This window comes from Saccostrea echinata, unplaced genomic scaffold (assembly GCF_033153115.1).
Source record: "Saccostrea echinata isolate AGI-Se365-2 ecotype Australia unplaced genomic scaffold, CSIRO_AGI_Sech_v1 ptg000025l, whole genome shotgun sequence".
NCBI lineage: Eukaryota > Metazoa > Mollusca > Bivalvia > Ostreida > Ostreidae > Saccostrea > Saccostrea echinata.
The window spans coordinates 8,836,841-8,850,000 of NW_026889774.1; the positions used below are offsets into that span (position 1 = coordinate 8,836,841).

At 33.1% G+C, this 13,160-nt stretch overlaps 1 pseudogene; it reads right to left on the reverse strand.

Annotated features, from left to right (window-relative positions):
• Positions 1-1,872: 1,872 nt before the first annotated feature.
• Positions 1,873-13,160, reverse strand: part of LOC133191945 (heat shock 70 kDa protein 12A-like) — a 13,157-nt pseudogene continuing 1,869 nt past the window's right edge.

Sequence of the window (13,160 nt, forward strand, 5' to 3'; positions counted from 1 at the left end):
GATTATTGGAGGATCTTTCCTCCCAATTAGAATGAAATTCTTCTATTTGCTTTTCCTCCTCTAAACAATCAATTCATGGAAATAAAGAATACAAAAGGGAATTTCTTTCTAACCCAAAATGCATTTTCATGTACACATGATTGTCAGTCATATTCCATTTCAAAAGAGGACGTAAGGAGTGGTTTATTACGTAGAAAAATGCATCTAAAACTTAACTACTTTTTAAAAAAAATTCAACAACCATTGTGATTGTTCCATTTTCTAAAAGAATGTATTTAAAAGCTGAACAAAATTTAATGCAGAATTTTAAAAAGAAAGTACATTGTATTTGTAAGGCATGCATGCATGAATGAAATAAATATGTATAAGCTTTTAATTGTATGGCTTCTATAAATTGTGCAAATTGATTTGCCCTTGAAGTTCCTAATCCTGAATCTGGATTTGTTCACTCTTAGCCAAGACCAACAAATTTATATAACCATTTTCAATTGTCCACTTCGAGATGAATTTTGTAATATCATAGGTAACACTTATATCGCACCTCTTTAAATCAGCTAAGTCATCGGAATGATACAATAGTTAAGATCCATAATATAATAAATCTAAGAAATTGAATAAAGTGAAGGACAAGGAATTATTTCTTTGACTTTTAATCGATTGAATGATCGACTGATAGATTGTATGTTATTGAAACAATTATATGAAATTATTGCATTTTTTGCCTCTAAACAATTAAAACCTGCTAGGAAAATGAAATCAACTAGAGTCAGTCATAGTAATAATAACCTTCAAATCTTTATCCATATATTTAAAGAAACAAGGTATGTGATACAAGTCAAGTTTTTCCAAGTCAAGTTCTTTATTTCTTTGCGTCATACGACACATCAGATTACATATCGTAATAACTAAACATATATACAATATTATAAAATATAACAATATGAGAGTGAACATAGTCAATAAATAGCAAGTAAACTATGTAGGACGTGTTTTCTAACAGGCAACTGTAATTATGAAACGCTAAAAAATTATAAATGATTCATTCTTTAATGGAAGCTTGATATAAATATTTTCTAAGTTTACAAAGTTTTTGTACACTTAGAAGTTGAATTAATTTACAAACACTGGAAATTCAAATAATAATACTTTTTCAAATACTTCGATCGAAGGTCATGATAAAAAGGACATTGTAAAGTAAAATGAACTTCGTCTTGGATAACATCTAAAGAGCACATTTTTCATAATCTAGTTTTCCTAATTTCATTAACATATCTACCAGTTTCAACATTTAGATTATGGGCAAATAGTCTACTTCTAGCAATTTGTATTTTGTACATATTATTAATAGGTTTACGCAAGTAATATTGTACACCAAAATCATCAACCAAATGTTGGTATAGTGGGCTTCGAACATTGTTATAAATATTAGAAAGCATAGTATAGTTATTCACCTCAAGGCATCTTTGTTTTACTAACATATAAGTAGAATACAAATACAAATGAAAGGAAATATTCCAAGAAGCATATAAATTGCCTTTAAATGTACATGTAATATCATTTTCCTGAGAATGAATGAAATAGAAAGACATTGGAAAATTAAGATGATTTTAAATTAGATACATGTACTACATTCTATAATTATTTTCTTATTCGTTGTTTACATATTTTGAACAATTAATACTCCATAATAATGGAGATCTGACATTAAAAAATTACAACAAAGTTAAACCTTATAAAAAATTTTAAATAATAAAATAATAATGAAAAAAGGTGTAAACATTTTCCTCATTCACACAAATTAAAATGATCAATCTTTCAATATTAACAATTATATACTGTATGTATGCATGATTCATGATAAAAGTTTAGAATTTTTCTCTATTTTTTAAAGGTTATCATATCTTTCGAGCGTCAAAGATTGTTCGTGGATCTTTCTTCTGTATTAACTTTTACTACTTGGTATTTTGATATTTGGTGAGAGAAGATCGAAAATGATTCCATGTTCTTTGCCAGTAGCAAGGTTGCACGCTGTAACTCTTATTTCTGTCTCCCCAAAAATGATGGACTCCTCAATCTCCATATTAGCCCTAAGTTCTGAATTCGTTAAAGGCACTTCAAGAGTTCCTAGTTTAACACATCCTTCCTCGTCAACGTATTCCGGATCCTTTTTGTTGGAAATAAAGACTCCACATTCGAGTATTTTTTCGCCTTGTTTGAGAGTTTGGAAAATGTAAGATTTCTTTAGACCGGGTTCTATGGGATCACCCTTGGAAACAAATTTCAAAAATACATCCCGACATCTGTCCTCGCCGTTTATCTTATTTTTTTTATTTAGAGAATGTCTTGTTTTGTCGAATTTTGGCCACGTTTGAATTCCATATGTATACCTTGCGACTCGGCGTGAAATCAGATCTTTGTGGTGACCGAAAAAGACGGCTCCCTTTAAAACAGCAAGACCTGCTTGATAGGGGATCACCAAACGCTTATTTCCAAAATGTTTTGAGAGTTTTTCTTGAACCAACTCGCATTCCGAGAACCCACCAACCATTAAGATGACATCAACACCCGGCCCCACTTCCTCTCTGAACATCTTAGACAAATGATCAGTGAGCTTCTCAATCGTTGGGGTAAATAATTTCTTGTAAAACTCAATGGGCATCACGAGTTTTCCCTGTACACTTGTTATGTTTTCATTTCTGTGTATTGATTCCTTTATAAGCGCTTTCATTATTGTATCATGCACTCCTTCCTTGTCTGTTTGCTCTTCAATTATTTCAGTCAAAGCTATGGGTATTATAAGATGCACGGTATCTAAAATCTTTGACATAACTGGTTCTCTCTTTTTGATTTCAAAATTTTGCCAAAATTCTATATAGTCTAAGACATACTCCAAATCGTATTTAAATGTCTTCATCACAGGTTCTCCAAATATGTCCACCAGAAACTTCCTGTAGGCCTCATCAACACAAGTCCCACCCCAATCTCCACCACTTGCCGGTACCACCTCTGCCAACGTCCCATTTTCTTGCAGCTGGTGCACAGTTATGTCAGCTGTTCCACCTGAATTTTAAAGCATTTTTATTATGCCAAAAGCATTATGTATTTTAAATGGGATTTTTAAGATGGGGCTAATAAAAAAAGATATCCCAGTGAACTTGAAATAAGATATACCACAGAATCTGTTTCATATCTGGATATTTAACTAGGAAAAAACGTAAATGGTAACCTTCCAACAAAGCTTTATGATAAACGTGATGGCTTCAACTTTTCAATCGACAACTTCCCTTACTTATGTAGCAATATACCCTTATAACCTGCGTATGGGGTTTATATATTTCTATTGATTCGATACGCAAGAACATGATCTACGTACAAAGAATTTCTAAAACGAGGTGAGTTATTGACAAACAAGTTGATGAAACAAAAATATCAATAGTTTCCTTTAAAGTCATCAATTCGCAAAGGTCTATGGTCGATACAATGACATTATCAGCAAACACAATCTATCTTTAAGCAAATGCTGATGGACGTTTTTCATATAATTTTTAGGCCATTATTTACATACTGAATTTTCTAAATTATTCCTCTATCATGACAAGGAGCACACGTAGGTGTAACCGGTCGGCAGAAAATGCTCACTCCTCCATGGCACCTGATCCCACCTCTGATGTTTTAGAGGTCCGTGTTTGCTCTGCTCCTGATTTGTCTTGTTTTAAATGGACTGTAGAGCCGTTATCTTCATATTTCATTCTGTCAGTTCGAACAAAGGAATGGCAGAAACCTGACTGACAAATTCTTAAAGATAAAATTAGCATGCCAGTTTTTGGAGGGAGATATTGTAAAACCTTAAGGCTGAAATTTCATATTTACTGATTTATTAAAATTGCAATAATATACAAGTAAATATGTATAGTGTCAATTGGTTAACTGCCTAATCAGTCGAAAAAATCGTTACTTTACTTTAAGCTTATCAGTATATACAATATAATACTTTCTTTCTAAATAATTTCTATTTATCAATAAAAAATCTGCATTATGACTACCAAGCAGTCATAATAGATATTTTTATTGATACATAGAAAATATGTCAGAAAGACAATACAATCGGAATACAGCATAGAAGTGGATAATTTACAGGAGAACAATGTATAAAAATAATTATGAAATATAAAAGAAGAAAAAATAACAATTACTGCATGGATTACAAGATCAACTCTTCGCCTCATGCTATGATAAATACATGTACATGTAATATGTTTGCCGAGATTACACATATCCTTAAAGTTTTCAGTATTGAACAAGTGCAGTAATTTATAATATATACATGGATTTTTAAAAAAAAATATATATATTTTTTAATTTGCTACGATAATCTGCAAATACAGGAAATACTAGTAGAAAATATTCATCCTCAACACAATCATGACATGAAAAACATTTCCTGTAGGCTATGATTAATTATATCTCCCAGTTTCAATAGCTATTAAAAGTGCATGAATAATTTTAATCTGGATAAACATTTTTGAAAATTAACCGGATTGATTCAATAAAAGAATACTGTTCTTACCTCCAAGATCCACAACCACTAGATGAAATCCCGCGCAAGCGCGGGAAATTGAATTTATACCACTACCGACAGAAAATATATTGTAGTTTCTACTGACAGCCTTCAGCTAGGCTTATATCAGGAAAAAAATCCAGTAGATGTACATCCCCCCCTTTTCTGTAAAAACTCGAAATATAACAATTTCATTAATTGACGTTTATTGTGAAACCTGTTATACTATGTTATTGATAATGTACTTCTGATGCTCTTATTTCATTTTCGTCAAGGATAAAGCAGCGAATATGTAGTCAGTACATTTTACTGATAAATTGATTGGGGGGGGGGGGGGGGGGAGGGTTTAACCGGTACTTGGGTCTTGGTTTATGAATATGTATGTACTTTATTGATATGTAAATAATGTTACAGTACTTTACTTTTTTACATATGAATAAGGTACATACATTTTTATAAACCAAGACCCAAGTACCTGTGTAAAAATTAGCTTTTAACGCCCTATGAATAGGCCGAGTATTTTATACAAAAGAGTGTATTCAGAAGAAAAAAACTTAAATGTATTGATTAAAGCACAACATTTTACAGCTTCAATTGTATTTGAACAATACCTTATTCATAATTTTCTCTTTTCATGTAAGCAAGTGTATTACGAAGTACAAATTGTACTTCGGGTTCGTTGCCACGATGCTCTCAGTGAGATTATACACAAATTTTACCAATAAATTTATTAGGAAAACCTACTACATATATGTAATAGTCTTTCGATATATAAACATATTCACAACTTATGGTGTTATCAATGATTTACCATTATTTCAATGACCATTCGTACAAAGGCTTTTTTAATGTTCACGCAACGTTTTTCATTTTAACATCGGGCTCGATGCTTTATGATGTTCTAGAAGCTTCCGTTAATATTGAGATTGGTGATGACGAAAATAATTTGCGCATTTCCCTTTTTAATCGGTTACCACAACTTATTTCTTTTATATCATTGAAATCAAGTTTTGATTGAATAATTCAGTGATGACTTTTTATTAAATAAATAAACGATTGCTTGTTGTCAGTTTCATTAAAAATTGCCAGTAACTTAGATCCGCCACCCGGAAACGCCACCGTACTCACGTTTTTGCTATTTCATGGCTGTATATAGAAAATGAAAGTAGACTTTTAATTTAATGTACGATACTTACTATGCGAGTGAAATCTAAATATAGTTTACGGACATCATCTTGTATCTAGTTTATTCTTAGAGGAGTAAGTAAGAACTCTGGTGCAGCCGTTTCGGAGTTTATTTGCAAAATTTATTAATTTATAAGTATAGATGTATTTAATGCCCGATTCCCTTGTCCAGTTGCCTTTTCCTTTTTCCTTCTCAACAGCATCAAAATGCATGAGCTGGCAATAAATAGATGCTGCCTCTGGTTCTAATGCAATTTGCAATTGTTTATCCGGTAATCCAGCCTGCAAACCGTTGAAAAACATTCGTTATTTGTATTCTACACACTTTTAATGAAATAAATGATTTACGAAATGTAGCATAATCGTGATACTGGCGAGTAAATAGGCTTACATTTACAGCGGCTTCCCTCATGAACATTTTTGCTGTGTCGTCCCAGATTGCTGGTACGGTAAGAACAAAATCAATGTCATCCACGCTTAACTCCTTTCCAAGGGTACTTTTTTCTATAAATTTCATAAGATGGTCTTTCAGATATTTGATGGAAAGAGTAAATATTGGCATAGCTTCCATTTCTCGTTCGTTCTCGTCCTTACACATTGTTTCTCGATGAACTCTCTAACAAATGAAATTGCACTTACTTGTAAGATTTAGAATGTAATGATGTATAAAATACAACTTTAAAGGTTTATATATATCTTTTCCCTCCAAAAATTAAAAAAAAAATCAAGCCTGTCCATTATAATCAGTGAATTTTATGTTCCCGTCGCCTTGAAATTCATAATGAATAAAATCAGTAGTTGTGTGGCACATGTACTTTGGCAGTGCATCAGTATCACTGCATGCACTTCTCTCTTTATAAGAGGTTTTAATCGTCCTAGCGGATATATAGGACTCCATAACAGGAGATCAAGCTATATTAAAAAAAACCTTCCCACGGGGCACCAGAAAAAATGAAATGTTTCCTGACACACATGTAGTATTGAAAGAAGTTTGTTCAAAACATGTCGTCTTGGGATAGAGTGAGGCAAGCACAATGAGCAATGAAAGTTTTACATAGGAATATTTAGGAAACAATCTTCAAAAACATCTTCTCAAGACCAGCATGGCCAGGTAGATTTAAGTTCAAATCATGACCTCCATAGGTAGGATGGGGCCACAATAAGGGAACTAAAATTACATAGGAATATATCCTCACTTTACATCGATTCTGATTTCATAACCAGGGCGAGGGTTAAGGCTAAGCCACAAAAAGAGATCACAGCTCACGGGAATATACATGTATCAGAAAATTAAAATTTAGGACAAATTTATGTATCTATAAATCAGTTCAATTTAAGGCCGCCGTGGCCAGAAAAAAAAAATGAAATGTGTAGGATTTTTTTTTCTATAATTTGAGAGTAGCAGTCACGCTAAATCTACTGATACTGAAACATTCCTATACAATGTATATATATCGTGTTTATTCATCTTTATTTGAATTACTTGAGTTTGGTTCGGTACGAAATTAAAAAAAAATAGTACATGCATGTATCTTTTTTAAAATATTTATGTCAAGCATCGTTAATCACAATGATATTTATAATTCTTATGTTGTTACTTGGTTAAGCACAACACCTTGTGGGTAAGATGGGGTTGTGTTATGGAATTAAAACATTTCAATTAAATAAATCATTGAAGAAGCAGGATCAAAGTATGTCCACCGTCCGTTTATCTGAATGTACCATGTTAAGGCCAGATAAAATTTAATTTTAGATTCTCATCCCACCAGTCCCTCTTAAGGTGTCCAGTCCCTGGTTTTAGACAAACTATTTGCAAAATGACAATATCGAACTGTCAAGCATGGTAGCATATTTCTGCCACCACTTGTCAGATGTTTATCGACTTCTTAGGTATTTATGTCAAATTGTCAGATAATTATGTCGACTTGTCAGATAAAAATCATCCCGACGAAGAACTCGGTATCTCGTTATTACAGCATATTAAAGCCACTGATTGACGTCAACTTGTCATCTGACAAGTCGACATAATTTTCTGGCAAGTAATTATATATTTCTCCCAAGTCGATATCATTTTCGGACAAGTCGGCTTGTCAGCTATTATGTCGACTTGTCAGTTGCTGCTGTTGACTTGTAGAATATCATGTTCGACTTGTCAGAAAATTATGTTGACTTGTCAGAAAATTATTTTGACTTGTCAGATAATATATCGACTTGTGTGATCTTTATGTTGATTTGTCAGATATTTATGTTGAATTGCTGGATCTTTACGTTGACTTCACAGACACTTATGTTAACTTGTCAGATACTTATGTCGACTTGTCAGAAAAATATGTTGTCAACTGATGGACTAAACGGGATGGACACATTTTCATACTGAATTTTTAAACACTTGAATAACTGACAAGTTAACAAAAAGATCCAGACTTACAAGTCGACATAATTTTCTGACAAAACAATAAAAAGATCTGACAAGAGGACATAATTATTTGACAATATGCCACCATAGTCAAGAATAAAAAATTCATGACATGTATAAGAACATTGAAAATCTTTGATATTAATTTTTCTTATTTCAAAAGAAGTTGTTGACCATACGAAAAGATATTTGGAGAAAGGAGGATGCAAAGTGCGAATACACAGTTTAATGGGATCCGCGCCCCCATTGCACAGAAGCTGTTGTGTGAGTCGTACGTGTGAGTAGACTGAGGGTTATGTAGATCTTTTCAATCTTAAAAATAAAATCTGCGAACCAGCCCCAATTTTTAAGCATTAGGATGAGAATCTAATTTTAATCTATGTGGCCTTAAAATTGACATTGAAATTACAAAAAAAGAATAAAACATAAACAGCAAATTTGGCCAACCGATAACATTGTATCACTTTTCAGAAGACAGTTTGATCAGATGAGAAGAATAAGATTTTATTGCTTAAAAAGAATTGGTTCAACAGTTACTGAGAAAGAAATTAATTTTCAAATTTCATACATCATATTTTCAAATGCAACTGGTACTTTCAACAATTTGTCGCCCCCTCCTCCATGATATTTTACTGGGGTAAATTAGCCCTGAGAGAAATCGCACTCTTTTACTATTACACCGAGTAGCTAGGATCCCTCCCCAGGAAAATTGACTCTGATGTGGGATTTCCGTAGGGGAAATCCTACTCAAGAGTTATTTTTCTGTGGGGAAATCCTGCTCTAGAGCCAATTTTCCGGGGGAAAATCCTACTCTAGAGACAGTTTTTCGGGGGAAAAGATTTTAAGGGGGATCTACCCTAGAAGACTGGAACCATACATATTTTATCTTTTGGTCTTACTTAGTGTTTTCCTTTTCCTATATTGAGCGGGTGAGGCGTCAAACTGATTTGTATGACCAGGTAATAAACGGTTTTAGACCATGTGCCCCATCCTGGTTCCTGAGCACAAAATCATTTGTAAGCGAGATAACCCACAAACCTGTGTGAGAGTTGTCTTCAACATCATTTTAAATCGATGAAAAAAATAATAGTCCTTGCAAGTGCGACCTTCATCGTCACCATCTGTAGCAATATCAATGTAAGTCTTCTCCGCTTCAAAACCAAAGGAATTACTAGATGCTGTCATGAGACAGTAATACCCGCACAAAGGTGTTTGCCTCTAAATGCACACTCCTTCATATTGGGCTTACCAAGGAAAAAGTCCAAATAATTCTATAATTTACACAGTACATGTATTCGTCAAATCGAGCATAAAATGCTCAGGTGACCATGTGACCCATGAACCTCTTATACGCATTTCATATACTTAATTCATTACCAGTCTGAAATATCAGAATTTAATTAATGTTGTAAATTAGGTTTTAATAAAAAGGGGGGGGGATATAAATTTTTGGCCCATAATTGGAACTTTTTAAATTAAATTTATCTTCTCAACAACAAATAATATTATTTTAGTACAAAGCGTTTTTGATGAATTTATCAAAATGTGCAAACTTTTTTTAGTATTTGATTAGGCAAAAACCTCCTTGAAAAGCCATACCCAATCAATTTATATGTGTCCCCCCCCCCCCCAATACACACACACACAATTTGCCTGTTTTTGGAAATAGGCCTAGATGGCAAAGTTATGTTAAAACATCGTTTGTTATGATAATTTAAAATTTGTTCTTGTACTGTACATGTATGTGAACACCTTTTTGAAAATTTCTACATCACATTGGGCTTGCGTCACCCTACCAGTACTAGTACTAGTTTTACCATTATCATTTTTAGATTGCACATGCCATGTGACATGGTGCAGTGTTACATGTATATCAGTGGAAATTAATTCATTTTGTGTTTTAATTGGATTATATTTCATGAAGTTGACAGGACCTATGACAGTCGGTAAGTACAAGTTTAAGTATAGATTGGGGTAAAATAAACCAAAATGCAAATGGTTAGGTTAAAGTTTAAAAAGGATCAAAGATCATCGGCAATCTCCTATGCAGAGTTGTCGTTCGTTTCTCTCTCAGACACTGAATGTATGAGCCGATCGTAGAGAGTGGATCATCGATGCCACAATAGACGAATTTCACATTCTGAAGAGTTATCTCCCGTTGTCGACATTACATTCAGTTACAGGCATAGATCCGGGAATTTTTTTCCGGGGGAGGGGGGTCCACACCTCGGTCCAAAAAAATTCCAGCCCAGAATAAAATAAAAAAAAAAAAACAAACAAACAAAATAAAAACAATGATGGTGGGGTCCATGTTTTTAAAGGGGGAGGGCATCCAAAGTCATTTTTTATTTGCTTCTGTAAATCAGTATATAGTCCTATTTAAATAACTCTGCAAATTCCAGGGGGGGGGGGGGTTCCAATCTCCCTAGCCGCTCCCTGTCCCTGAAATGACAAATGATCATGCGACTCCTAAATAGTAGAAAATTTTTCCATTTGACTAGACATAATTTTGTTTCTTGTGTTATTATGTTATGTACATCTAATGGTTTAAGGTTATGAACCCTTGAGGTCATCCCCACTCTCTTGTTCATAATATGACTACATCAAATTAAATAAAAGTGCATCAATGATAAGATTACTTGACATTTCATTCATGAATTTGGGTCAACCTAGAATTAGGAATGAAAATCATTCAAAGAGATGGACCATTAAACTATTTGTATGTATTCACATTTTTTTTATGTCAAACCAAAGTATTAGACTAGTTTGCATACATGAACAAACTGGGGTCTGGGAAGGGGAAGGGGCAAGGGGAAGGAGTTATCTCTTTACGTCTTAATTAATTGTTGAAAATTCCTAAAATGAATGTTAACCTTAAATCCGACTTGTACGTCTTCATTATTTTTAAGTGGTGGTGTCTCCGTATGAGTGAAAAATTCCCAAGAGGGACATTTAACAACAAACAAACATTAATGACTTAAAAAACACAATATACATGTACATGTTTATTAGTCAATGGATATACTTCTGATCATATCTCTAGTTCTCCCTTGAATCAGAAATGATGATATAAATATTTTAAGAATGATTAAGAGTTGAAAAGGTTGTGCATTTTAAAATTCACTAAGCTCTGTGGTTGAATTAGCTATACCAGTTTAGCTTATTTTGCTACTCAAAGCACCTTGATTAACTATTTTTAATCATACTGTTTTCTGAAATGTGAAGTTTTTTCAACATGGATACAAGTCATACCTTTTCAGCTTCTGAAAACAATTAATGCATGAAAAAAAAACTGCTTTTCAAATACTGTAACTCTTTCCAAGTACTTGTGATCATCAGTTTTTAGCTCACTTGAGTTTTTCTGGTTTTCTGATCACATTTTGTTTGTCATTCATCTGTCCGCCTGTAAACTTTTCACATTTTTGTCTTCTTCACTAGAACCGCCGGGCCAATTTCAACCAACCCAGCCACAAAGCATCTTTGGGTAAAGGGGATTCAAGTTTGTTCAAGTGAAGGGTCACACCCTCTTTCAAGGGGGGATAATCAAGAATTAGTGAAAATTTGGTGGTATCATTTTAAAAAAGTCTTATCAAGAACCACTGACTGGGCCCAAAAAGTTGAAATTTTCTTTACATAGACAGTGTAGCTTCAAATTTGTTAAAATTATGACCCACTGGGGTAGGATGGGGCCACATATGGGGATCCAATGATTTACATAGAAAAATGCAGGGGATTTTTTCCATCATAAATCTTCTTCTCATGAATAGCAAGGGCATTATTGTCGTCTGTTTTCACAAAAGGGACCTAGGGGACATTAAATCTCATTTGTCTGTCAGTCTGTCCGTTTGTCAGTCTGTCCGTCTGTCACAATAAATTTAACCTTGGTCATAACTTCTGAATAATAAGAGATAGGGATTTCATATTTCTAGAACTTTATATAGAACTTTCTAAACATACCATGATTTTTGAACCCATGACCTTGACCTTGAAGTTTGACCTACTTTTCAAAAAATTTAACATTATTTCAAATGATCATTTTGAAAGAGAAAAGATAGGGCGTTCATATTATACATGTATATTACCTGTGACAAGACCTTTCTAAATATATCATGACTTTTGACTCTGTGACATTGACCTTGAAGTTTAACCTACTTTTCAAATATGTTATATTTCCTTATAACTTTTGATTGAGAAGAGATAGGACTTTTATATTTGACATGTACATTACCTGTAACAATATGTTTCCAAGCATGCTATGATTTTTTACCCCTTGACCTTGATGTTTTACCTAATTTTCAAAAATTTTAACTTTGGTGATTACTTTTGAATGACATATGATAGGGCGTGCATGTTTGAAACAATATGTCATAAATAATGGCATCCCATCCACTAGGACACGGAAAGCAGGGGACCACAATTCTTTGAATTTGCTTGTTAGTCATTTTGATATGGAAACATCCTCATATAGTGTAGATTCAAGTTTTTTATGCCCTGCCATGAATATGGCCGAGGCATATAGTGTTTGTCATGTCCGACTTCAATAAAACGTCATATGCTGATACATACTGATGTAAGCTTTTCAACTGCATCAAAATTTTTGACCTTGAATTTTCCTTTGACCTTGACCTTACTTTTCTTAAATTAGTGTCTAGATCAGTTTTGAATAAACAATTCAAGATATATTTATCAAACTTCATATGCTGATATAATTATACTGCTGAGAGATATCAATTGCATCAACTTTTTTGACCTTGACTTTTCCTTTGACCTTGACCTCACTTTTTTTAAATTAGTGTTTAGGCCAAACAAAAAAATATGTGTGGTTCCGGTTACACTTCCAAAAAAATTAGGGTAGGTAGGTAGGGATTTTTATTTTTTTTTTTTTATTTTTTTTTATTTTTTTTTTTTTAACAAAATGATTTTCTTAATTTTTTTTTCTAAATAGTACCTATCACTGCTTTGCAAATGGCATTTAGATGTGGTGTGATAATATACTAGTCA